This window comes from Pristiophorus japonicus, chromosome 6, assembly GCF_044704955.1.
Source record: "Pristiophorus japonicus isolate sPriJap1 chromosome 6, sPriJap1.hap1, whole genome shotgun sequence".
NCBI lineage: Eukaryota > Metazoa > Chordata > Chondrichthyes > Pristiophoridae > Pristiophorus > Pristiophorus japonicus.
In genome coordinates, this window is record NC_091982.1 from 226,930,170 (window position 1) to 226,956,863 (window position 26,694).

The 26,694-nt window shown below is 44.2% G+C and overlaps 1 protein-coding gene across 3 annotated transcripts in view; it reads left to right on the plus strand.

The window, feature by feature from the left end:
* The first annotated feature begins 1,290 nt into the window (after nucleotides 1-1,290).
* Nucleotides 1,291-26,694, plus strand: part of dipk2ab (divergent protein kinase domain 2Ab) — a 318,082-nt gene continuing 292,678 nt past the window's right edge. Inside the window, exon 1 of one of the 3 annotated variants that reach the window (XM_070883666.1) lies at nucleotides 1,291-1,376. The gene's annotated coding sequence lies outside the window, so the exon portion shown is untranslated. Of the gene's footprint in view, nucleotides 2,304-26,694 lie in introns of all 3 variants that reach the window. The other 2 variants (XM_070883665.1, XM_070883669.1) reach the window with 2 other exon arrangements.

Consider the following 26,694-nt stretch of genomic DNA (forward strand, 5'->3'; position numbering starts at 1 on the left):
GTTGTTGAGGCCAATTCACTAAATATATTCAAAAAGGAGTTAGATGTAGTCCTTACTACTAGGGGGATCAAGGGGTATGGCGAGAAAGCAGGAATGGGGTACTGAAGTTGCATGTTCAGCCATGAATTAATTGAATGACGGTGTGGTCTCGAAGGGCCGAATGGACTACTCCTGCACCTATTTTCTCTGTTTCCTCGATTCCGAGGGACTGCCTATGGTGGTGATGATGAGTATAGAAGGGAAAGCCAGAAGAGCGTGAGGGAAAAAGGGGAATTAGAGGGTTTTGCTGATCGGAGAGGAAGCTGGAGTGGAGGAGAGGCCGGCATGGCCTGCTTGGGCCGTCCATCCTGCCACACTGACCGGGCCGGGCCTGACACCGGCGGTCAGTGGCCGGCTCCGGCCTCCCGCCGGGAATCAGCCGCATCTCACGGGCCTCGGGCCAACGCGATCATTTGTAAACTCCGCCCGGACGAGATGTTTTGAGGAAAGATGTCCGACGAATTTTACCTTAGCGCCGGCCGCTCCCGCTCCTGCTCCCTGTGCGGGCGCCGCCCCGAGTTACAGATCGCGCGGGGGGCGGGGTCCCAGAGCTCGGTGCCAGGCAAAGTGTTTACACCTCACAGCGGGCGGGTGAATGCCGCCATTGCAAGGTTTCCTCAATAACATTAGTTCTTTGTGCAAGTGCCCGGATCCGTGTACCAGCATCAGGGATTACACAGGACAATTCAATCCTACCTCCACGACAATGCAATTACAAGGAATTTTATTTTTTGCAAAACACAAAAGAGGCTCAGGGGAAGACAATACAAAACCAAAAGTTTGAAAATATGCGATGTGTGTGCGTGCGCCCATTGCTAGGCTTTAGCAGCCGGAAATTGAGCTAGACCTTCGCTGCTGGCAGCAAATCTCCTTCTACCGGAAGTGCCTGGGGAGAAAGGGTGGGCGGGGCTTTCGGGGTTCGTTGATGGCCGTGCCAACGGACCTATGGAAAAGCGCTAGCCGACGGGACGCGACGCGACGCTGTCCAATCGGCTGGCGGGTGAGGTGGGAGGAGGAGCAGGCGTGGGGGGTAGGGGCGGCGCGAGCGAACGGACCAATGGAAAAGCGTTAGGCGGCGCGACGCGACACCGCCCAATCGGCTTGCGGGGGCGAGCGAAAGGGCCAACGGGATAGGATTAAGCCGGTACGACGTCGTCCAATCGGCTGGCGGGGCTGAGCGGCACCAGCCAATGGGGCGGCGGCGGCCAGAGTTGACCAATGTGGCGGCGACGGCCGCAGTCGCGCTTGGCCGGGCAGCGAGGCGGGATTTCCGTTGCGCTGAAGCCTCCCGCCCGTCAGCTCCGGGCTCAGCGGCTCTGCTGTCGGGCGGCTTGTGGGTGAGAGAAAGGAAGAAAAATTAGGAGTTAAATTTTTGTTTTTGATCGGCTTTTTTCCCCTCCATCCCTCTCCAGGTTAGACCCGACCGGCGCGGTATAAAACAGCTCCGCTCCGGAGCACGGCCACAAGAGAAAGACCGAGAAGGAAAGAAAAGGCGCCTCAGATGGAATTTTAAAAGAAACTAATAATAAAAGAGAAGGGGGGAATGAACAGCCGCTGTTAAATCAAAGTTTTCCTCTCAGACATTTTCTGTGGAAACGCTTTTGCGGCGGATCCTTTCCTTGCATAATTCGGCTTTTTTCTTGGCTGTAAATATCTTTTGGTCTGTTCCGTGCAGTTGCAAGAAGAGTTTGCTGCTCCGGGCAGAGAAAGTACCAGAGCTTTTGTTTTGTTTTGTTTTTGTTTCGACTCTTGAGTATGGTTCATTGATAAAAAGAAAAGTTTTGCCTTCCACCCCATCCTGTCACAACTAACACGGGATTGCGAGGCAGAACAAAAATGGCAAACCTCGCAGCCTAGTGCCCTGTGCCCGGGTTACCGTGCTGCCGTGTGCCCGGGTTACCGTGCCCTGCCCGGTTACTGTGCCCGGGTTATTGTGCTGCCCTGCCCGGGTTGCCGTGCTGCTGGACTTGGGGTTGGCTCGCTGGCCCGCTAAATCTGCAGCACATTATACACCGATGTGGGAGAGAAGAAGCTGTGAGGCGGGCAGAGAGGCTCTGTGCTCCGTGAATGCTAAAGAGGGCGCACAATCCGAGCTGTGCCCATCGCATGTTCCCCCTTTCTGTGTCTGCCTTCAGCAAGTGATGGAGCCCTGGGACTGAGCCATGAAACTTTAAACATTACGGAGACTTCGCACGCACGCCTGCCTTGCTCCTTTTGTAACGTTGGAATGGTTTTTACTTTATCTTGGAAAGTAACTTGATTAGGTGAGTGAATTGTGTGTCTGTGTCTTGCATTCGAAGTGTGTTCTCTCTCTGGGAAAACTCGGATTATTTATTTTAAATCCATTTATAGGTTGAGCAGGTTTAGTTAAAATCTGCACATTTATTATGCCGATTGTATAGTATTCCTGTCCCTAAAAGCTACATGTGTAGTGCAGTGGTCGTGAAAGGCGCTGTATAAATGCAAGTCTTTTAGTTTATTACTGGAGTCAATTGCTTTGCAGATCGGGCTCTCTTGTCTTTGCAACTGGTCTTATTTGAAATTTAACTGTTGGTTTTGTTCAGTTTACTTTAGAATCGCAGCAGAGCGTATTTGCCCCATTTTTTATATTCAGCCAAGGAGATCATAAAACATTGGTGTTTTGAATTAGCCCTGAAGAAATCATTCTTTCTCTCCCTGTCAGTCCGAAAGTGATTTACATTTTTAGTAAGATTGGTAGCAAATGTTTGCTTAGGTTACAGCCTCATCGTTATACAGCAGATAACAACGTCTCCAGTATCGACGACATCCTATCAGTTGCAAATGTTAGAAAACACAAAAAACATGTTTCAAAAAAATCATTTCGTTTCGGATAATAGTTCTGTCCAATGAAACATATTCACACTGTGGACTTTCTCACATGCTGAAATAGTTACAGTGCAAAACTGCGGCTTAAAATGTACTTTTTGATTTTGCTGATTCAATTAACTATACGTGAATCTTCCTTGTTTTTACATATATCGTGGGTTTTAAGGGATTGCTTCACTGGCTAGAATAAAAATAACAAGCTTGCTGGTAACGCCTACAGTGCAAAATTTTTAGAGATGAAAGTGGTTGACTTAATGACTGTCCAGCTATTTAATAATCACCTCGGTCCCTAGATTGTATTGTGATTGGTTGTGAATAATTCGTGGCATTGAAACATAGGTGAAACAATTTTAGTCTGTCACAGATGGGACAGACATGTCATTCCCGTATTGGACTGTACAGCCACCTGAGAATTCACTTTTGGAATGGAAGCAAGTCTTCCTCGATTTCGAAGGACTGCCTATGATGATGATGATGAAACTGAATGTTTTAAGTTACCTACCTCCCTTCTGCGATTGAATCGGAGGATCGGTGTCCATGAAAAGTGTACTCCACTTTGGAGTTCTGGTGGATGTCTTGGTTTTACAAAAGCCATTTCAAGACCATTATTAAAAATTCGTGGATGATTTTGGATTTTGAATCCTGTGGACTCGGTCAGCAAATGATATAAGTAGGTTTTAATGCTTGATTTAGAAACTCAACTGTTAACTTGCTCTCGAGTTTTAGTGACTGTTAAGTAACGTTCCGGTGTGTTTGAAGCTGAAGTAAGGGATGGTAAGCTAATTGAAGTAACTTTCTGAGCTTTTTGTCAGTTCATTTATAAAATGTTCGTTTCTGTTGGATTCCTGCACAATTGTATAAAAGTAAAAACAGTTGTTATTGTGTCACCAAGTAATATTGTGCGGTAGCTGCAGAATGTCATCCAGCGCGGCTTAAGTGCTGTACGTCCCAAAATCCTTCAATGGAATCTCGTCTGGTAACTGCACTTACCAGTAACAGGAGTTTGTCAGCAGACTATTCTCATTACCAAGGCTATTATTTACAAGAGTCACTAATTTGTAAGTAACTACATTATACGGGAATGTTATTCACACATCTTCAGCAAGCTTCCTTAAATGAGTACAGTATATTTTTAATTGTTATGGAATTATAAAGCTAAAAGCTTCTAACTGTTTTGGTAAGAATGCACAATGGGTTTTGTAATGTCATTCAGCATTGTAAATCTCCTTCCAGGTGTTTTCCTCAAGGAACTGAATTACTTTGAATATTTTGAATTGTGCAGCTGTTGTGTTAAACCTGTTGTAAGGGTTCAGAATCTCGGAGGACATGATTTATTTGACAGACTTAGCAGTATATCAGCACACTGAATCTTACTGCAGCCAAATCCTTAACCCCCTTCACCTTATCTCCTCATCAAGGAACCATTGGTAATTACTGCCCAACGTACCTAGGCTTGGCTTGCCGAACTGTCTTGCGTCAACCAGTTTGGACTATTCGCATTTACCGTATCGACTTCCAAATAGGATACATACACGAGCTACCAAATCATCAAAGAATAAGTCAGACAATTATTAATTTTAGAATAATAATTAACACAATTTCAACTTAAGCATTGGGGCCTGGAGTTTCCGCTCGGTTGCGCTGGTTTTTTGTGTATTTTGCCCAAAATCGGCCAACCCAGCGCAAAAGATTGCGGAATTTCAACGCATGTAGAGTCTCCGTGATCTTTCGCACTAGTTTTAACATTGCATAGAATATTCCCCAGCCACAAAACTGGCCACGCATCCGATCGAATTAATCACCATTGCAAGTTTCCACTAATGATGCTCATTTGTGGTCCTTTGAGGAGGCTCTTAAAATTAAGCTGTTTTGTTTTAGGTGCAAAGACACCAATAGCACATTGTAAAAGCTTTTGAATATAATTATAATTGTTTTTAACTAAGAAACTGACAACACCAATATAACTAGCAAAATGGTTGAGTATAGTTTTATGAAGTAACTTTCAGTTATTTAAAATCGGTTACTCAAGTGGTGGACTAGAAACACTGATTCAAAATGCTTATTTTTTGTGTGAAAACCATTTACAGCTGTATTTCAACAACAGCAGCTGCATTTATACAATGCTTTTAACATAGTTAAATGTCCCAAGGCGCTTCACAGGAGCATCATAAGAACATAATAGGGGCAGGAATAGGCCATTTGTCCCCTTTGAGCCTCCTCCGCTATTTAATAAGATCATGGCTGATCTGATGTTGGGCTCAGCTCCACTTCCCTGCCCACTCCGCATAACCCTTCACTCCATCTCCACCGTAAATATATTCAAACAAAATTTGATACCGAGCCACGTGCGGATATATTAGGGCAGACTTGGTCAAAGATGTTGGTTTTAAGGAGCGTCTTAAAAGAGGAAATAGAAGTAATAGAGAGGTTTAGGGAGGGAATTCCAGAGCTTAGGTCCTCAGCAGCTGAAGGCACGGCTGCTCATGGTGGAGCGATTAAAATCGGGGATGCACAACAAGCCAGAATTGAAGAAGTGCAAATATCTCGAAGGGTTGAATTAATCAAACTGCACTGAGTTACCACTCTTAAATATATTGAGGAATATTTTTTGAAGCAAAATTTCATTTAAAAGAAAATCACAATCTATGCTGCCTGATTGCGCTGGTTCATGGCAGATAGAAACATAGAAAATAAGTGCAGGAGTAGGCCATTTGGCCCTTCGAGCCTGCACTGCCTTTCAATAAGATCATGGCTGATCCTTACCTCAGTACCCCTTTCCAGCTTTCTCTCCATATCCCTTGATCCCCTTAGCCATGAGGGCCATACCTAACTCCCTCTTGAATACATCCAATGACTGGCATCAACAACTCTCTACGGCAGGGAATTCCACAGGTTAACAATTCTCTGTGTGAAGAAGCTTCTCCTCATCTCAGTCCTAAATGGCCTGCCCCTTATCCTAAGACTGTGTCCTCGGTTCTGGACTTCCCCAACATCGGAAACATTCTTCCCGCATCTAACCTGTCCAGTCCCGTCAGAATCTTGTATGTTTCTATGAGATCCCCTCTCATCCTTCTAAACTCCAATGTATAAAGGCCCAGTTGATCCAGTCTCTCCTCATATTGTCAGTCCAGCCATCTCTGGAATCAGTCTGGTGATTTTATGTTGGGTGATATACAAATGATTTTGAGCGGAAGCTTGAGGGGGGAAAAAAAACACTTCCAAACTCGTGCAATTTACGCTCTGATTCCCAATTGTGCACAAAGTGGAAACTCCATTTCTATTTTTCCTACCATGTTCATTGTGCCCCTTAGTGGGCGGAATCCGCATTGCGTCTCTGGGAGAAGCTCTTCAGCCACAGGGAGAAGGCGATTGAGGAGGATTCTTGTGATTTCCATGTGATAGACAGCAGGGAAACTCCTGTAATTACCGCAATCAGACTTGTCCCCTTTCTTAAAGGTGGTCACAGTTACGACATCTTGAGATCCTCTGGCATGCTCTCCTCCTTCCAAATAAGAGAAATTAGTTCATGTATTCGTGCCAATAATGCTCCTCCACCATGTTTTACTGCTTCAGCAGGGATTCCATCAGCTCCTGAGGCCTTGTTGTTGTTCAGTTGTCGGATGGCCTTTTCTACCTCATGCCGGGCTGGGGTTGTGCTGAGATGGTGCAGGTAGCATGCTGCAGGAAAGTGTCGAGGAAACTCACGTGACGACAGAGTCTCGGTTCAGGAGATCTTCAAAGTGCTCCTTCCAGTGGGCACTGACTGCCTCTCTGTCCTTGATGAGTACGTCTCCATTCTTGCCCTGCAGTGGGGTAGGACCTTGAGTGCTTGGGCCGTAGGTAGTCTTGACTGCACTGAAAAATCAATGCATGTCGTAGTTGTCGGCTAGTTGCTGGATCTTTGTGCTTTCTCCACCCACATTCTGTTTTTTAGGTCGCGAGTTCTTTGTTGGACCTTGGCCTTCAGCCGTCTGTAGAGCTGCTTTCTTGCTCTCGAGTTGTGTTGCTGTTTCCAGTTCAAGAATGCTTCGCGCTTGTGGCTTATTCATTCCTGGATCGCCTGGTCGTTCTCATCGAACCAGACCTGGTGTTTACTGGTCGAGTGACCGAGTGTCTTCTCACTGGTGCAAATTATGGAGGCCTTGAGGGCAGACCAGGCGCTGTGGACACTGGATCACTGGAAATAGTCAGGTTGGTAGTGAGGCGCTGGCTGAAATAGGGCTTTCTAAGCAGGTCTTGGAGTGCTCCGGCGTTGATTTTCCTGCGACATTGTTTCTGTTGCCGCCGTTGTTTTGGGACTACATTGATGGACATCACCAAGCAGATTAGGCTGTGGTCTGTCAAGCAGTCGTCTGCTCCGGTCATGGCACGGGTGATGCGCACGTCCTTGCTGTCCCTCGCTCGGACGATGACTTAGTCTAGCAGATGCCAGTGCTTGGCTCAAGGGTGTTGCCATGAAGACTTGTACTTGTCTTTCTGACGGAACAACATGTTGGTTATGACAAAGCCATGCTTTCGTCAGGAGGAAGTTACCGTTGAAGTTGGCTTTCCCTATCCCCTCTCTGCCGATCACACCTCCCCAGAGTTCTGTGTCCTTTCCAACTCTGGCGTTAAAGTCGCCAAGGAGGATCAGCTTCGCCTGTTGGGACTTGGGACAGGGTTGGAATAGAATTCCTCTTTGGTCTCGTCTGTAGCTTCCAGTGCTGGGCCTTACGCACTGATGACCGTCACGCATTGCTTCCGGGCTAGGGTGAGCCGAAGGGTCATGAGACATTCGTTTATCCCGCAGGGGGAGTCTGTGAGACGGCCAACTAGTTCATTTTTTGTGGTGAAGCCCACCCCATGGAGGTGGCATTCTTCTGGTTTATCTTTCCAGAAGAAGGTGTAACCACCACTTTGTTCCTTGAGCTGGCCTTCCCCTGCCCGCCGGGTCTCACTTAGGACGGTGATGTTTTGGTCGAAACGTCTGAGTTCTCGGGCAACAATAGCAGTACAGCTTTCCGGTCTGTTGCTGTTGGGGTTGTCCATGAGGGTCCTGATGTTCCAGGTCCCAAACTTCATTTTAAACCGGGGCAGATGCCTGTGCATGAATTCTTTTAACGTGGGGTGGCCATTGCACATCAGCCACCACGCGGGCTTGACCGAGCAAGGTCTTGGTCCAGTGGCAAGGGGATCCAAGACGACTGTAAACCAGGCTCCGCTGCATGTGCTTCATACATACATACGAACACAAACATACTCCTACTGTCCTCCTTCTTCAGTTCCACAGGACCTCTTTCCATGGAATTCATAGGATGCAGTATAGGCCTCACGACTTTGAAAACTTGCTTATTGGCCCGTGCTGCACCATTCCTGGGCCTTGACCACGCTGCTCCACCTCTGGGCTCACCTGTTGGAATCACGTGGGCCTGGACCACCAATCACTATCTAGTACAGGTATTCTCATTGATAATAATGGTGAGTTCTGTTTGTACGAGCTCCCATTGCTATCAATGAGAATATCACCCCCACCCCAAAAACAAGAAACACAGCACGATAAATTAAAACAACACCTCACACATTGAAAATTAAATGTTGTAGAAAAAAATATTTTTTTGAAATTTGTTTTAATGTGTTTTAATAGGGTTAACATAAACTTACCTTGATGGACTGGGTTTTTAATATAAAAATTAATGATTAAGTTTAATTTTTCTATGCTTTAAAAGTGTTACCCTGCTTTTAGCAGGCATAAAAGTTTGAAGGACCTTCGCTGGGCAAGAAGTGGGCAAATAGCCCAATCACTGCCCCACAGATATCCTTCCTGCGGGAATGCGTAGAATCTGTCTGAAGAAATTTATTCCATCTGCCATGTTCTTGCCCGCTCATTTAACTTGTCTATATCTCTTTGTAGCCTCTGCTGCATCCTCACAACTTGTTTTCCTACCGAGCTTTGTATTGTCAGCAAACGTGGAAACATTACACTCAATTCCCTCATCTAAGTCATAACGGAGGCCCAAGCACTGATCCTTGTGTTAGCTTGTTCGTCACAGCTGCTAACCCGAAAATGACCCATTAATTCCTACTCTGTTTTCTGTCAGTTAGCCTATCCTCAATCCATTCAAATATATTATCCCCAATTGCATGAGCCCTAATTTTATGTGTGAACCTATTGTGCGGCTCCTTATCAAATGCTTTCTGAAAATCCAAATACACTACATCCACTGGTTCCCCCTTTATCTACCCTGCTAGTTACAACCTCAAAAAAAACTCTTAACAGATTCATCAAACACAATTTCCCTTGACTCTGTTTAATACTATTATTTTCTAAGTGCCCTGCACCACATTCCTAATAGATTCTAGCATTTTCTCTACTCTTCTTCTTAGGCGGTGTCGCGGATGGCTTGCTGCCACATTAGCATGAGTTCTAAGGTGGCTGATGAATCCTCTGCTACAGGTGGTGGTTGAAGGGATGGATGGGCTTGGTTTGTCGTATGCTCCTTCCGCTGTTTGTACTTGACGTCCGCGTGCTCCCGGCAAAGAGACTCCGTGTTCAGCACCTTCCCAAATGCTTCTTTTCCACTTTGAGCGGTCATGGGCCAGGGATTCCCAAGAATTGGTGGGAATAGTTAAATTTTTTTTCGAGGAGGCTTTGAGGATGCTTGAAGGGTTTTTTCTGCCCTCCTCGGGCTCACTTGCCGTGACGGAGCTCGGAGTAGAGTGCATGTTTCAGGAGTCTTGTATCAAACTACGTGGCCCGCCCATCGGAGCTGATTGAGTGTGGTCAATGTTTCGATGCTGGGGATGTTGGCCTGAGGAACAGGACATTGGTAGGCCTATCCTGTCAATGGATTTGCAGGATTTTGCGGAGGCAGTGTTGGTGGTGGTACTTCAGTGCTTTGAGGTGCCTGCTGTACATAGTTCATGTCTCTGAAGCATAAAGGAGGGCGGGAATCACTACTGCTCTGTAGACCATGAGCTTGGTGCCGGGTTTGAGATCTTGGTCTTCAAACCCTCTTTTCCTCAGGCGACCAAAGGCTGCATTGGCACACTGAAGGCGGTGTTGGGCTTCGTCATCGACGTCTGCCCTCGTTGATAGGAGGCTCCCAAGGTATGGAAAGTGGTCCACTCTGCAACGTCTTGTCGTGGACTCGACGACTGATGTCAGACTAACTGGCTTGTAGCTCTCCGTTTTCTCTCTCCCTCCTTTCTTGAATGGCGGGATTACATTTGCTATCTTATCCATTGGGACCATTCTAGAATCCAGGGAATTCTGGAAGATCAAAACCAATGCATCCACTATCTCTGTAGACATGTCTTTTAAAACCCGAGTATGTAAACCATCAAGCCCAGGGAATTTGCCAGCTTTTAGTCCCATTAATTTCTGCAGTACTATTTCTTTATTAATTCTGATTTCTTTACATTTCTCAAAGTGATAAGTGTCTGACGTTGATGTAAGTTGGTGAGGTTAATTCAAGCTGACTACTTCGATAGCTGTCAAGTTAACAGCAGTCTGTTCGATAGATTAGGGACTATTTGCTGGGATTCTTGTTTGAAAACTCTAAATAGGAATGTTGAGATGCCTCTCCTGCCCCTCTTTATGCCATGTTTCAGTAATTGCTAACACATCATACTTCAATATGTCTATCTGTGCCGTCAGCTCCACTGCCTTATTCACCATACTCCTTGCATTTAGGAATATGCCATTACGCACAGCCAAACTCATGTATTGTCTATTTTCCAATCTTTCTTCTGTCTTCCGAACTTCCATACTACAATTCTACCTTCTATCTCTAGCTATGCTTTCCTCCTTTCTTATTCTATGCTCAGCTTCCCATGAAGACGTGAATGGAAGGCTGTTTCCAGTGGGGTTTTGCAGGGCTCAGTACTAGGTCCGTTGCTTTTTTGGTATATATCAATGATTTAGACTTAAATGTAGGGGGTATGATTAAGAAATTTTCAGATTATAGTAAAATTGGCTGTGTGGTTGATGAGGAGGAAAGCCGCAGACTGGTGGGCAGAACAGTGGAAAATGGAATTCAATCCGAAGAAGTATGAGGTAATGCATTTGGAGAGGGCTATCAACGCAAGGGAATACACAATCAATGGTAAGACACTGAGGGTCCTTGGAGTGCATGTCCACAGATCCATGAAGGTGGAAGCACAGTTGGTTGAGGAGGCATACGATATACATATTTATTAGGTGAGGCATAGAATATAAGAGCAGGGAGGTTGTGCTTCAACTGTATAAAACATTAGGAGCAGAGAGGTCTTGCTGCAGTTGTACAGGGCCTTGGTGAGACCACATCTTGAGTATTCTGTGCAGTTTTGATCTCCTAATCTGAGGAAGGACATTCTCGCTATTGAGGGAGTGCAGCAAAGGTTTACCAGACTGATTCCCGGGATGGCAGAACTGACATATGAAGAAAGACTGGATCGACTAGGCTCATATTCACTGGAATTTAGAAGAATGAGAGGGGATCTCCGAGAAACATAGAAAATTCTGATGGGATTGGACAGGTTAGATGCAGGAAGAATATTCCCGATGTTGGGGAAGTCCAGAACCAGGGGTCACAATCTAAGGATAAGGGGTAATCCATGTAGGACCGAGATGAGAAACTTTTTCACCCAGAGAATTGTGAACCTATGGAATTGTCTACCACAGAAAGTTGAAGAGTCCAGTTCGTTGGATATATTCAACAGGGAGTTAGATGTGGCCCTTACGGCAAAAGGGATCAAGGGGTATGGAGAGAAAGCAGGAGTGGGATACTGAAGTTGCATGATCAGCCATGATCATATTGAATGGTGGTGCAGGCGCGAAGGGCCGAATGGCCTACTCCTGCACCTATTTTCTATGTTTCTATGTTTTCTAGAATGTATATGTTTGCCATTAGCCGCCGTGTAGTTAAGCCGAATGTCTCGCCTTCCCCTAGAATGATAGTGTAGGCTTTTGGGTCACTGAGGTTATCTGTTCTGCTTGCATTCTCTGCTGCTGGCCAAATCAACCTTGTGTGCTAGTAACTGTATTTGGACTAGCAGTCTTAAAATCTCACCTCCCCTTGATACAGATAAGTATTGCACAGACTTGCATTAATATCGTGCCTTTAAGAAGACTTGCATTTGCTCGTTCCCTAAAAAACTACCTGTGGAGGTGATCAAACCTAGAGGCCATCAATTTAAAATAGTGACCAAGAATCAAATAGAGAATTCAGAAGAAACGTTTTTACCTAGAGAGTGGTGAGAATGTGGAACTCACGACCACAGGGATAGTATAGATGTATTTAAGGAGAAGCTAGATAAACACGTAAGGGTTGGGCAAACAGTAACTAGTGGGGTGCCGCAGGGATCGGTGCTGGGGCCTCAACTATTTACAATCTATATTAATGACTTGGATGAAGGGACCGAGTGTGATGTCGCCAAGTTTGCTGCTGATACAAAGATGGGTGGGAAAGCAAATTGTGAGGACACAAGTAATCTGAAAAGGGATATAGACAGGCTAAGTGAGTGGGAAAAAATTTGGCAAATGGACTATAATGTGGGAAAATGTGAGATTATCCACTTTGGCTGAAAAAATAGAAAAGCAAATTATAATTTAAATGGAGAAAAATTGCAAAGTGCTGCAGTACAGAGGGACCTGAGGGTCCTTGTGCATGAAACACAAAATGTTAGTATGCAGGTACAGCAAGTAATCAGGAAGGCAAATGGAATGTTGGCCTTTATTGCAAGGGGGATAGAGTATAAAAGCAGAGAAGTCATGCTACAACTGTACAGGGTATTGGTGAGACCACACCTGGAGTACTGTGTACAGATTTGGTCTCCGTATTTAAGGAAGGATATACTTGCATTGGAGGCTGTTCAGAGAAGGTTCACTAGTTTCATTCCTGAGATGAAGGGGTTAACTTATGAAGAAAGGTTGAGCAGGTTGGGCCTATACTCATTGGAGTTTAAAAGAATGAGAGATGATCTTAATTAAATTGTATATGATTCAGAGGGGGCTTGATGGGGTAGATGCAGAGAGGATGTTTCCACTCGGAATCTCAAACTAGGGGGTATAGTTTCAGAATAAGGGGTCGCCCATTTAGAAATGAGATGAGGAGAAATTTCCTCAGAGGATTGTAAATCTGTGGAATTGTCTGCCCCGGAGAGCTGTGCAGACTGGGTCATTGAACATATTTAAGGTGGCGATAGGCAGATTTTTGAACGATAAGGGAGTGAAGGGTTATGGGGAGCGGGCAGAAAAGTGGAGCTGAGTCCATGATCAGATCAACCATGATCTTATTAAATGGCGAAGCAGGTTCAAGGGGCCAAATGGCCGACTCCTGCTCCTATTATGTTCTTTTGTAAAAGGGAATACTGGGTATGCTGATAGTTAAATGAGGAAGGATGGGAGAGGCTTGAGTGGAGCAGAAACACTCGCACAGACTAGTTGGGCTGAATGGCCTGTTTTTGTGCCGTATATTCTATGTAATAGAGGATGATCTTCTGAGGTCAGGATCCTAGTATATTGTTGGAGCAGCATCGGAGGAGAACTTTGCATTTGGCCTGTGCGGTACTTCCTGGGACATTCCCCTTTCTTTGATGAACACCCATACCTCATTTGTTATTAGGTTTTCCTAATTAAAGCTTGAGATTTAAAGACTGGGACAGCACCTGAGCCCATAGATTTCCTTGGTAAGGGGAATAAATAAAACAAACAGTGCCATTGGTTCACTTGCTTTCCTTTCCCAGTTGCTGAGTGGCCCAGCCTGTTGTCCATTCCCTTCCCACCTGCTTGCAGCCTTTTGTCTTTCATCCTCCTCCTACTGAATCTCACCCATCCTCATTTCATGACTGTTCTTCATTTCTTGGCTTATACCTTTAATGCCTCTTCTGAGCTATTTGATGCATAATGAAATCACCTTGGCTACTTGATTTTAAACTGGAATAATGTCGTCTAGAAAGAAAATAAAGAACTTGCATTTATGTGGTGCTTTTCATGTCCTCAGGATATTCCAAGGTGGTTAACTAATAATGAATTTGAAGTGTAATTGCTTATTTTGTTTTCTTCAGCATTGTTACAAGGTGGTTCCTGCTTTGTAGCGCTGTTAAAGATGATGGCAGCAGCGGCAGATCTAGTCTCCAGATCCAGTTACTGCTTTGCTGTGAGTTGAAGCAGTGAGGTTGGGGAAAGCATCAAACAAGAAATAAGGGATGTGTGCAAAAAAAGTATAGCAGTTATCATGGGCGACTTTAATCTATATATTGATTGGGCTAACCAAACTGGTAGCAAGGCGGTGGAAGAGGATTTCCTGGAATGTATTAGGGATGGTTTTCAAGACCAATATGTCGAGGAACCAACTAGAGGACTGGCCATCCTAGACTGGGTGATGTAGAATGAGAAAGGACTAATTAACAATCTTGTTGTGCGAGGCCCCTTGGGGAAGAGTGACCATAATATGGTAGAATTCTTTATTAAGATGGAGAGTGACACAGTTAATTCGGAAACTAGGGTCCTGAACTTAAGGAAAGGTAACTTCGACGGTATGAGGGGTGAATTGGCTAGAATAGACTGGCAAAGTATACTTAAAGGGTTGACGGTGGATAAGCAATGGCAAACATTTAAATATCACATGGATGAACTTCAGCAATTGTACATCCCTGTCTGGAGTAAAAATAAAACTGGGAAGGTGGCTCAACCGTGGCGAACAAGGGAAATTAAGGATAGTGTTAAATCCAAGGAAGAGGCATATAAATTGGCTAGAAAAAGCAACAAACCTGAGGACTGGGAGAAATTTAGAATTCAACTAAGGAGGACTAAGGGTTTAATTAAGAGGAGGAAAATAGAGTACGAGAGGAAGCTTGCAGGGAACATAAAAACTGACTGCAAAAGCTTCGATAAATATGTGAAGAGAAAAAGATTAGTGAAGACAAACATAGGTCCCTTGCAGTCGTATTCAGGTGAATTTATAATGTCATAATTTATAATGTTATAAACCAGGATGGCTGGTGTCGGAAATTGAAAAACTACCCACTGATATATTTCGGGGTAGTTTTTGGAAGTTGAAGATGATGTAGATTAAGGCAGAGTGGATGGAGTTTTGCTCTGTATGATAGTGTTTTATCCCTCCCTTGATTACAAAAATTGCTCCCAAAAATAATAATTTTTTCAAATAAAAGTTTAATTGGCAGTTATAAATGGAAGTGATTACTTGTTCAAAAGTGCAAAGATTTTGGGGAGGAGGCATCATAAATGATGTGAATAGTGAATAAGCAATCAAGAACTTTTCAATGTAGCGAATACAATGGTTGAACGCTGCTTTGTTTGCTAATGCCCTCAGTATTGTAATAAAACCTGGTTTTATTTTGAGGGTGTATTTTGGTTTTGGAATAATCAATGAAGGATTTTGAATCAAAATTGCAGCAACTGGCATTTAGTGACCAATAAATGTTGCACTTCATGAAGATCTTGGATGACACCTGCTATTAAAAAAATTAGCAAACAATTGAAGGATTTGTGCGCTGACGAGGATGATATTTTGCTGGCAAAATTGCCACACTAAAATGAGATCTGTTGCCAAGGTGACCCTGACCTGTCGGACAGTGTGTTTTATCTTGGCCAATAACCTTGAAAAATAGCTTTTCAAAATTGCATTAGTAATAATAAATTAGTACTTTATTAAGTTAGTTTCATATGCTATACATTTTATATACTTACCTCCTCCCAGTAGAATGTCAGTCTCCTCATTACATCTCAGTAAAAGATGCAGTATTAAATACTGAAAGCTGAGTGCTGTCTTGTGACATGTCAGTTGAGGATAGTATATAATTACAATTGCATCAGGTTCGTAACAGCCCTGAAAAAGAGGCATGGTGTACAATTCCAGTACAGAATCAAGCATTGTAAAAGTGAAATCCAGGAGGCATTGAAGGAACATTTACCGAGCATGTGTGTTTAATGGGAACCTGCATGTATTACAAAATACTGCTTTTGTCATGTCTACTCATTTATATTTTGATCTGTGTGCAAGATGATTATTTTCTAACCCCAAAAAAGTCCCCAGGATTGGATAAGTGAATCAGGAGACGGATGTTGTATAAATGACGTGGGAGACTGGCACTGCAGGGAGTAGAGATTGAGTAGTGTGCTTGTGATGCTATATAGCCAGTCTTCTCCGAGCTAAAGTGAAGTGGGTGACTAGCCTTAGCATCTTGTATACAGTACTCGATATCCACTGTGCACATTTTGTTAGCTTTTTGCTGTTCTCTAATCTGGCTCTCTTTTAACCCTGAAACAGTGGTACAAACATAACCCTATATGAAAATAAATACATTATATTTCCCTGGTGAAGATTACCGTGCAAATTACAAGTAACCAAGTTGTAATTATAGGAGATCCTCATCTGCGATATGAAAAGTTTATAGAAAGAAAGAGCTTGCATTTGTATAGCAATGCCCATTACTGGTTGTTATTCTAAACCAGCATTATTTCAAAAGTGAGCTGCTTAATGCCTTGGTATTAAATACAGAGAATTGAGTTGTTTTCTTATTACAAAGAACTATTCTGGCAAACATTATATGCCATTCAGGACAGTGAAGCATTTATTGTACTAATGAGTCCCTTCTTCAAGGTACATTTCTGCAATCTAATAAAGAGCAAATGTACATTTATATAGCATGTTACAGCCAATTAATTACTTTTAGAATCATAGGGCCCAAGTTTCCACATGATTTGCTCCTGATTTTTAGGAGCAACTGGTGGAGAACGGAGTATCTTAGAAATCGCAATTCTCCACATTTAAGTTTTCTGCAGTTCTAGTCATTTAGAACAGTTTCACTTTTGAACAGAATTTTTTTTTCAAAAGGGGGCGTGTCCGGCCACTGACGCCTGATTTGAAAGTTTCCACAGGGAAAACGTAATCCAAACTAACTTAGAATGTAGCAAGTGAAGAATTTTGTAGGCCTGAAAAAACCTTGTCTACACATTAAAAAATCAGGCGCAGGTTACAAATTAGGCGTCCAGAACAAGGTGGGGGGGGGCGGAAGGAAGCGAAGTAATTAAATTCTACAATAAATCCTTGGTTATACTTATACAAATATTATACAAATAATTCCAACCTGAATAAAAAATTTATAAGCAAAGAAAAGATTAAATAAACCATGTTCCTACCTGTGTGAAAGTGCTTCAGGCAGGGAGAATGCTGCAGGAAGCCTCACAAGTTGAGGCAGCCGTTCCCGATGGCAGGGGGGGAGAAAGGCAGGGAGGAGGCAGCAGTTCCCGTGGGGGGGGGGAAAGGCAGTGAGGGCCCGACCGACCGACGGCAGCAGCCGTTCCCGCGGGGGCAGGTGGGGGGGGGGAACGCAGTGAGGGCCCGACCGACCGATGGCAGCAGCCGTTCCCGCCGGCGGGGGGGCGGGGGGAGGCTGCAGGAAGCCTCAGAAGTTGAGGCAGCCATTCCCGATGGCAGGAGGGGGAGGCCCCCCTGCCGTCGGCCGGGCCCGTCGGGAAACGGCTGCGTCAACTTCTGAGGCTTCCTGCAGCCTTCTCACTGCTGCAAGAAGCCTCAGTGCTGATCATGGAAGGGCAATGTGCTTTTATTAAAAAATGATAAAAAATGAACAGCTGCAAAGAACTACAAAAATGGCCGAGTGCCAATGTTTCCTTCACACTGCGCGTGCGCGAACGCTCCAACGCGCACGCGCAGGGTTGCCGGCACAAAAAAAACTAATTTAAATGGCACCCGCCCCCTCCTACTTACAAAATCGGCGCGAGTGGTAGGCTCCGCCCCCTGGGCGCCGCGTCAAGCACACATCGAGCTGCAAAGCGCTCGAGAATAGCGCATTTTCTTTTTCAGGCGCCGTTTTCGGCGCGAAAAACGGGCGCCCAGCTTGGAGGGGCGCCTGTTTTGCCGCGTGTGGAAACTTGGGGCCTAAGAATCTTACAGCAGTTTCAATGGAATTTCATTCCACCATTTTTTCCAGCAGTGTGTTTCAGATCTTAAACCTATGTGAGAAGAAATTTCTCATTACGTGACCCCCCCCCCCCCCGTCAGCTCTCAATGATTTTAAATCTACAACCTCTGATTACTGACCCACTTGTCAGAGAAAATAGTTTCTCACTACTTGCTCATTATTTTGAATACCTTTATTAGTTCTCTCCTTAATCTTCACTTCTCTAAGGAGAACAATCCCAGCTTCTCCAATCTCTCCACATAACTGAACTCACTTATCCCTGGTATTATCCTAGCAAACCTCCACTATCTTTTCCAGGGTCCTGACATAAGGACATAAGAAATAGGAGCTGGATTAGGCCATTTGGCCCATCGAGCCGGCTCCGCCATTCCATTAGATCATGGCTGATCTGATCATGGACTCAGTTCTACTTCCCTGTCCGCTCTCCATAACCCTTTACTCACTGATCATTCAAAAATCTGCCTATCTCCGCCTTAAATATATTCAATAACCCAGCCTCCACAGCTCTCTGGGGCAGAGAGTTCCATAGGTTTGCAACCCTCAGCGAAAAACTTTCTCCTCATCTCTGTTTTAAATGGGCGGCCCCTTATTCTGAGACTATGTCCCCTAGTTTTAGTTTCCCCTAGGAGTGGAAATATCCTTTCTGCATCTTCTCGAGCCCCCTCATTATCTTGTATGTTTCGATAAGATCACCTCTCACTCTTCTGAATTCCAATGAGTAGAGGCCCAACCTACTCAACCTATCTTCATAAGTCAACCCCGTCATCTCCGGAATCAACCTAGTGAACCTTCTCTGAACAGCCTCCAATGCAAGTACAGGTTGAACCTCCCTTGTCCAGAACTCCCTCATCCAGCACCAGCCCTCGTCCAGCACCATTCCCGGCCACCGAATGGCGCATGCGCAGAACTCTGTCATGAACAAATTGAAGTCCTTCCTCGCTGCCAACTCCCGCAATCCGCAATCGCTGGCCTGATCCCACGATCCACTGCCGCACTCCCAGCCCCAAGCCAGCCAGTCCCGATATCCCCTTGCTCAGTACCTGTACAATCCAATTTAACGTGACCTCCCCTCGTCTGGCAAAATCCCTTATCCGGCACAGGCCAGGTTCCAAGGGTGTCTGATAAGAGAGGTTCAACTTGTATATCCTTCCTTTAAAAAAGGAGACTTCAGTACCCTAGGTGTGGCCTTGTACAGTTGTAGCACGACTTCTCTGCTTTTATACACTCTTCCCCCTTGCAATAAAGGCCAATATTCCATTTGTCTTCCTGATTACTGCATACTGACCTTTTGTGTTTCATGCACAAGTACCCCCAGGTCCCTCTGTACTGCAGCACTTGGCAATTTTTCTCCATTTAAATTGTAATTTGCTTTTCTATTTTTTTTCTGCCAAAATGGATAACCTCACATTTTCCCACATTATACTCCGTCTGCCTGATTTTTGCCCACTCACTTAGCTTGTCTCTATCTCTTTGCAGATTTTTTGTGTCCTTCTCACAATTTGCGTTCCCACCCATCTTTGTATCGTGTTTCTTCTTAAAGTGTGGTGCCCAGAAATGTACAACACCCCAGCTGAGGCCTAACTAGAGATTTGTAAAGCTTTAGCATGACGTCCTTATTTTTGTATTTAATGTCCCTATTTACAAAGCCAAGTATCCCATATTCTTTCTTAACCGTCTTATCAACTTGCCCTGCCACCTTCAAAGATTCATGAATATGCACCCCGATATCTCTGTTTTGCAACCCCTCAAAATAGTACCATTTAGATTAGACTGTGTCTCCATGTTGTTTCTTCCAAAATGTATAACCACACATCTGCATTTAATTGCATCTGCCATGTGTCTGCCCGTTTCACCAGTCTGTATGTCCTCCTGAAGTCTGCTGCTACGTTGCTTACTATTTACTACGTTGCCAATTTTTGTAACATCTGCAAACTTTGAAATTGTACACACTACCCAAGTCCAAGTCACTTCTATATAACAAGGAAAGCAATGATCGTAATACTGACCTGGGGGACCCCACTGCATACTTCTCTCCAGTCAGGAAAACATTTGTTCACACTACTCGCTATGCGGTTTCCTCGACATTGGGGAGACCAAACATAGATTGAGTGACCGCTTTGCGGAACAGTCTGCAAGAGTGATCTTGAGCTTCATGTCGCCTGTTACTTTAATTCTCCATTCCACCCCGTCATTTTTTTTTTGAGTGCATGGTCCATTCACAGTTGACATCAACATTTCAAAAGCCAGTCAGTCCCAGGCTACACGGAAGTGGCAGAGAGCTACCCGGTCGCGCAGCTTGTAGGGAACGTTCCACTCGCACTCTGACCCCCCTCTCCTCGGACTCTTGTGCTGTTCCAGTGAAGCTCAATATAAGCTTGAAGAACAGACCCTCCTCTTTCGATTAGGCACTTTTACAGCCTTCCGGACACACTATTGAGTTCAACAATTTCAGATTATAACCTCTGCCCCCATTTTTTTGGATGGCAGATGTTGATTCTGCTATTCCCATTTACACCTCGTCTCGACCATCTTTTGTTTCTTTACTTTTCCCATTACCATCTCCTTTTGCCTCGCACCATCATCCCTTTTGTCATTTAAGCTCTCCTGCCTTCCACCCTATTACATACCTTCCCTTCTTTCATCCCCATCCTTTCTTTCCCTACCTCTGCACTTATTTAGAACACATCTCTAACTTTTTCCAGTTCTGATGAAAGGTTATCGAGCTGAAACCTTAACTCTGAGATCATTGAAAGAAAGAATCTTTCACGAACATGACTTCCTCATCCCTATCCGTTCACACTTACAGTACTGTAAGGACAGCAAACTTAATCTATAGCAATTTTTAAAAAACTAATTGTGTTCGTACTGAGGAATACAGAAAAACAGCGTAGTGTGCTCAGCTGTGATGCTGAAAACCCAGAGTGGATGAACAAATAGATTGGATCTCGTCATTACCCTGAATAAATATTGACCAAATTTAAATCAAACTGATCGGAGTTATTTTAGTCTCCAAGCCAATTAGCTAATTTATTTTAATGTTAAAATATTTTCACATGTTACAATGAAAAATTATTTTTCTGTTCCATTGCATACTTCACTCTAGTTAAATTTATATTTTAATTTGAGATCATACTTGGCACGATAGTGAAGAGAAATCTTAATTTTAGCAGTTTTGGTGTTAAATCAATTATGTGGCGGCAGTGCACGAAGTATTAATTATTTAGTTCTCTGCTGCTATCATAACTTTTTTAAGTGAAATTTTGCATTTAGAGAATTGTTTTTATACATGGATTTTCAAGACTGCTGAACATAAATCTATAAAGGGATAAAAAAATGTGCACTTCTTGGCCCAGAACCATTATGGAGAGGAAATAGTGTTCGAATCTTGTGGTGGAGGGGTTGTTGACCCCTTGTTGGAGGATGGTTGCTAGGCAGTCTCTGGTACCTTGCCCAAATGGTCATTCATTCTGTGTAAACCTAGATGCAATGGGCTTTCTGGTCTGGGGTCACTATGATACAGGAGGTAGGCTTCCCTTCCTCTGCATGTTGCCTTTGTGTCTTTTTTACATTTGCAAATCTAACTTCTTGGTCCGATTTAATGTGTTCACCTTACCAACCCTGAATTAGGATACCCACAAGCGACTGAGTGAATTCTTTGAACCTTTGTTGCCAAATCATCAAACAGGAAGCCTGACAGCAAATTGTGGACTAACAATTATTTATGACTTCAAAATCACTATTATTCCCACTTGAACTTTGAGTAGACAAATAATGAATAGATATCATACAGGTTGAACCTCCCTTATCTGGAACCCTCAGGACCTGGCCTGTTTGGATAAAGGATTTTTCTGGATGAGGGGTGGTCACGTTAAATTGAATGGTTAAACTGAGCAAGGGGATATCGGGGCTGGCTGGCTTGGGACTGAGAGTGCGGCAGAGAGATCATGGGGGCGGCGGCGGTGGATTGCGGGGTCAGGCCAGCGAATGCGGGAGTCGGCAGCGAGGAAGGACTTCAATTTGCTCATGTCGGAGTTCAGTGGCAGGAATGGTTCTGCATGAGGGGTGGCTCCAGATAAGGGAGTTCTGGATAAGAGTGGTTCAACCTGCAGTTGCAGATAGAATTACTTAACACTTTGAATAACAAATAATTAAGAGTTTCTGAATATGATGAATATCAGAGATTGTAAAGACAGTTCGGTGTAATGCCGAGATTGATATAAATTGGTGAAATAAACTCTGGATAGATGACAAATTAACTGTATTGGATGCCAGTCTATTAAATAAAAGAGAGTCCATGTGATGGTGGATAGCAATGTTTCCAGAGCGCTAATGACCATGTCCTTCGTGGCATGGTTGATATGGTGACGATAGCTTCTGTTGAATTCAAAACGTTGAATTGATGAGCTCCTTTGGCAGTGCATTTATCTATTCCACTCTGATTCTCTCTGCAGGCTAAGTCCACATTACATATTGTAATTGTATCTGAGTTAGCTGGCTCAATTCTTACCATCCTTGATCTTTTCAGACAACTCGTGCAAGTATGATTATCTCTTCCTCGTACTGGCTACTGTCTTGGATATACTTCGCAAATGCAAAGGTACCTGTCTATTTTCTAGGTGAAGATTACTACAAAGGAATATTAAAGTGGACAACGAATCTACATCTAATGCTGACAAAAGGAAACTAACGAAAGAGATTCTACTGAAAGATGTGCAGCGGTGTCCTCCCATCACCATCCCTGCATATGTCCTGTCCCACCGGCAGAACAGACCCGTCAGAGGTGGCGGCATAAGTGGTGTACAGTCGGGAGAGAGTGACCCTGGCAGTCCTCAACATTGACTCTGAACCCCAAAAAGTTTCATGGCTTCAGGTCAAGCATGGGCAAGGAAACCTCCTGCTGATTACCACCAACCGCCCTCTCAGCTGATTAATCAACACTCCTCCATGTTGAACACCACTTGGAAGGAGCACTGAGGGTAGCAAGGGCACAGAATGTACTCTGGGTGGGGGATTTCAATGTCCATCACCCAGAGTGGCTCGGTAGCACCACTACTGATCAAGTCAGCCCAGTCCTGAAGGACATAGCTGCCAGACGAGGACTGCGGCAGGTGGTGAGAGAAGCAACATGAGGGAAAGACCTCGTCCTCACAGATGCATCTGTCCATGACAGCATTGATAGCAGTGACCACCGCACAGTCCTTGTGGAGATGAAATCCCGTCTTCACACTGAGGACACCCTCCAGTGTGGCACTACCACTGCTAAATGGGATTGATTCAGAACAGATTTAGCAGCTCAAAACTGAGCATCCATCAGGCGCAGTGGGTCATCAGCAGCAGAAGAATTGTATTTCACCACAATCTGTTAATCTCATGGTCCGGCATATCATTACCATCAAGCCAGGGAACCAACCCTGATTCAATGAGGAGCGTAGAAGAGCATGCTAAACAACGGATGCAGCATAGTATAGACAGAGCTAAGCGATCCCACAATCAGTGGATCAGATCAAAGCTCTGTAATCCTGCCACATCCAGTCGCGAATGGTGATGGACAAGGTAATGGACAATTAAACAGTTAACGGGATGAGGAGTCTCCATCAATATCCCCATCCTCAATGATGGCAGAGCCCAGCAAGCGAGTGCAAAAGACAAAGCTGAAGTGTTTGCAACCATCTTCAGCCAGAAGTGCCAAGTGGATGATCCATATTTGCCTCTTCCTGAGATTCCTACCTTCACAGAAACCAGTCTTCAGCCAATTCGGTTCACTCCACGTGATATCAAGAAACGGCTGAGCACACTGGATACAGCAAAGGCTATGGGCCCCAACAACGTCCCGGCTGTTAGGCTGAAGACTTGTGCTCCAGAGCGAGCCGTGCCTCTAGCCAAGCTGTTCCATTACAGCTAAAACACGGACATCGATCCGACAATGTGGAAAACTGCCAGGTAAGTCCTGTCCATAAAAAGCAGTACAAATCCAATCTGGCCAATTACTATCCCATCAGTCTACTCTCAATCATCAGCAAGCTGATGGAAGGGATCTTCGACAGTGCTATCAAACATCACTTAGTTACCAATAGCCTGCTCACCAATGCTCAGTTTGGGTTCGCCAAAACCAGTTGACTCCAGACCTCATTACAGCCGTGGTGGAAAGATGGACCAAAGAGCTGGCGAGAGTGACTGCCCTTGATATCAAGGCAGCATTTGACCAAGTGTGGCATCAAGGAGCTGTCGTAAAACTGAAGTCAATGGGAATCAGGAGGAAAATTCTGCACTGGCTGGAGTCATAACTAGCAGAAAGGAAGATGGTTGTGATTTCTGGAGGGCAATCATCCTCCCTCATTGCAAAGTCTGCATCGCCCTTGTCTTTTGTGAAAACAGATGTAAAGTATTCATTACGAATCATACACAAGGTCTTCTGCCTCCACGCACAGATTTCCTTTATGGTCTCTAATAGGCTCCACTCTCTACTTATCCTCTTGCTCTTAATGTATTTATAAAACATCTTTGGGTTTTCCCTGATTTTACTTGCTAACATTCTTTCATGCTCTTTGCTTTCCTGATATCTTTTTTAATTGCACCCCTGCACTTTTTATACTTCTCTAGAGTCTCTCTGCAGTATTGAGTTCTTGGTATCTGTCATAAGCTTCCCTTTTTTTCTCTATTTTGCCCTGTATGTCCCTTGACATCCAGGGGCTCTAGATTTGTTAGCCCCACCCTTTTTCTTTGAGGAATATTTGCTCTGTACCCTCAAGATCTCCTTGAATACCTCCCACTGCTCTAACACTGATTTACCATCAAGTAGCCATTTCCAGTCCACTTTAGCAACATCCCATCTCAGTTCAGCAAAATTTACCCCAATTGAGAACTTTTTTTCCGACTCTAAATCTAACTGAATTATGATCACCTAGTACCAAAATGCTCTCCCACTGATACCCCTTCCATCTGCCCCTCTTCATTTCCCAAAACCAAGTCCAGAACTGCCCCCTCCCTTGGGCTTGTTACATACTGGCTAAAGAAGTTCTGCTGAATGCATTTTAGGAAGTCCGCACCCTCTGTACCATTCGCACTACCTTTTCCCAGTTAATATTGGGGTGGATGAAATCCCCACTATTACAGCTCAATAGTTTTTGCACTTTGCAGCAATTTTCCCACATATTTGTTCTTCTATCTCCCTCTGACTGGGGGCTATAGTACACTCCCAGTAGTGTGATTGCCCCTTTTTTGTTCTTCAATTCAACCCATATGGCCTCTATCAATGAGAATACTAGATGTTCATTGGTGGTCCAAGCCCATGTGATTCCAGGATTCGAAAACTTACCTGGAAGACATGTACCCATACGCTGGATTGCGAAACTAGGCCTCTGACTGCAATCCTACATTCCTCCGGCACCACCAGGTATTTTCGCAAAAATGTTTTTGGACGGAGGCGTTCGCCCGAACTAAGCCTCCAAGTGCACTCTTCCCCCAATATAACTCACTAATGAGCTATCTCCAGCCTGTGCGAGCTACAATTAGTCTGCCATCATTAGTAAGGAATGTTTTGTTTAAATACACAAGCCTTTGACTTAATTGGTTTGAGATGCCTTCATGGTTTGATTAGTTTTGATTTTCCAGAATTCAGTTTAACCACTGACTTTTTGTGGCCACCATTAAGCTGGAACTCCATTTTGCAAATATTTTCCAGACAATTTGTCGTGCATCTTCCCTATATCACTAATTAGAACATTAACATTCTTAACTATGACCCTAACACTGGTGATAATTAGAGACTACTTCAAAATTCAACTATTTGTTTTGAAAAATAAATTCCAAGTTAAGAAAAAATACTTTCAGTCCCAGCTTAATGTACTTTCTGAAGTTTATAGAATGCAAAACAAAAGCTGCAAGTGTGTAATCAATATTTTTGTCCCAAACACACTTATTTAAAAAAGTCTCAATTTATTTTAACTTCTCATGAATAAAGTTTTTGAGATCAGTTCTCGAGCTTCTCTTCAAATAATTTGGAAAAGCATTTGTGCACAAGCTACCAAGAGTTGAAGAAACCTATTTGTATAATTCAACTACTGAATGGTACTGTTCCATCCTGAGAATTTAGGCACTCTGCATGTGTCTGTACTGTGCAATGTCAAAGTTTCAGGCAAAGGTGTGAATCCCAAGCCTGGGCTTTGGGAACAGCTGCGGCATTATAAAACAATTGGGTGGATAGGTTTCATCTCCCTAACTCCCTTTGCTTCTTCTGCTCCTTTGTTTATCTTTCAGGTAGGAGGTGGTGTGATGTGGGGAAAGAAAACACCGCACCGATGAATGTAGGCTCAGTTTTCTTCAGGGTTTAAGGGAAAATGTGTCCGTCAGCAATTCCCATCGCACCACTTGTGCTTTCCCGCACCCTTTCGGGTTCCCAATAACTCTTCACCTTGTCCAGATTAACTTATCTCTGGTCTTTCAAATAATCAGGATCGACTGCAAACCAATATCGTGGCTAAGATGGGATGTGGGGTGGCGTTGCTGGTTAGAGGAAATTGACGCAATCGTTAGGAAGGACATTAGCTTGGATGATGTGGAATCGGTATGGAGCTACGGAATACCAAAGGACAGAAAAGGCTAGTGAGAGTTGTGTACAGACCACCAAACAGTAGTAGTGAGGTTGGGGACAGCATCAAACAAGAAATTAGGGATGCGTGCAATCAAGGTACAGCAATTATCATGGGCAACTTTAATCGACATATTGATTGGGCTAACCAAACTGGTAGCAATGCGGTGGAGGAGGATTTCCTGGAGTGTATTGGGGATGGTTTTCAAGACCAATATGTCGAGGAACCAACTAGAGGGCTGGCCATCCTAGACTGGGTGATGTAGAATGAGAAAGGACTAATTAACAATCTTGTT